The following is a 1,401-nucleotide window of genomic DNA, read 5'->3' on the forward strand; positions in this document are numbered from 1 at the left end:
ACAGGCCAGAGGTGCAGGGGTGGTGAGAGGATTCACCAGAGACAGAGTGGGGAGCAGAATAGGCCGACTGAGGAAGTACATTGCTGAGGGGAGCAGTGGGCAGGTCAGGAGAGGTCAGCCGTGCCGTGTGGGTCACCTCTGGGGCTGGTTGAATTCATGCTGAAGTGGCTTTAGCTTCTTAGTGCTGTGCTTTAACCCGCTGCACCACGAGGGAGGGCCCTATCTTCATTAATTTAAAGTAGCAAAATCTGCTTTTAAAAGGACAAAAAGTAATCTTCATAGATGAAAATGTAATAAATTAAACTAACTTAAAGACTATTATTAGTCTTAGGACACCATAAAGATAATGAAAAGATTAGCAATGATGTAGAAAAATATCTTCAACACGGTTCAGGTCTGGTTTATACATCTCTGTATGTCCTGTGCAAAGATGGTTTAGTAAATGGTTTAGTACCAACAAAGATTTTTGCTGAATATATTAGGTTAGTAAGTGAACTTAGACAGTGTTTCTAAAAGCAAGAATGAGTTTTCAAGGTAAATAGATCAGCAGTGCATTGTCTAGGCAATGCCATCAGCCAGAGGTGGATCCTTACAAAAAACCAGCATGTCTGTGTGTAAGACAGAATTGCTGGAGCTCGGAGCTCAGCACTTGCAATATTAAGAAGAGGATGACATCTTCTATACCAGAAAGAAAGGAGGAGAAAGATAATTAAGGGAACCAGATGTTATGGTAAAAGGTATGATTTTTATATAATGGGACTACATCATAGGAAGCCATCAAATGCTTACAAAGGAAGGAAATATGGTTCAGTTGGCAATTAGAAAGGACATTCCGTAGAAGTATTTTTGCTGAAAGAAAGACATAAGATCATGTCTAATCTTGCCTTGTCAAGAGAACTCCTGCCAAGGACCTTTTGAGCCGCTGAAGTCCCTATGATCAGAAATGTAGGAAGTAGTTTGAGGAATAAGTTGTCAAACTCTTCCACAGCAGTCAGATTGGGATGCCTATTGTCCATATTGCTGAGTGTGTGAGTACCCAGTGACCTAGCTACTTATTCTGCAGGCAGTAAATTTCATACATTCTGTGCTAAAACGAAATAATGAAAGACAAACAAAACAGCCAGATTCTTAATTCTGAGTTAATTTCATTTATTGCAATGTGAACCCAATAAACTTTTCCTACAACCGAGTGACATTGAATAGCATTTGAAACCAAGGAGAGATAGGAAAGAAAAAAAAAAAAAAGATAGAAATGCAAAGGAAACAGTTTACATTAGATCAGGCAAGAAAATTAAAAAGGATGAAAGAAAAGACAGTCGCTATCAGTGAAGAAACAAAAGCCCATGAAGCTTGAGTTTCATTCTTGGATCCACAGCAGTATTATTGGCTGGAACGAGGGCA

Source organism: Condylura cristata, unplaced genomic scaffold, assembly GCF_000260355.1.
Source record: "Condylura cristata isolate star-nosed mole 26May11 unplaced genomic scaffold, ConCri1.0 scaffold00003, whole genome shotgun sequence".
Classification (NCBI taxonomy): Eukaryota; Metazoa; Chordata; class Mammalia; order Eulipotyphla; family Talpidae; genus Condylura; species Condylura cristata.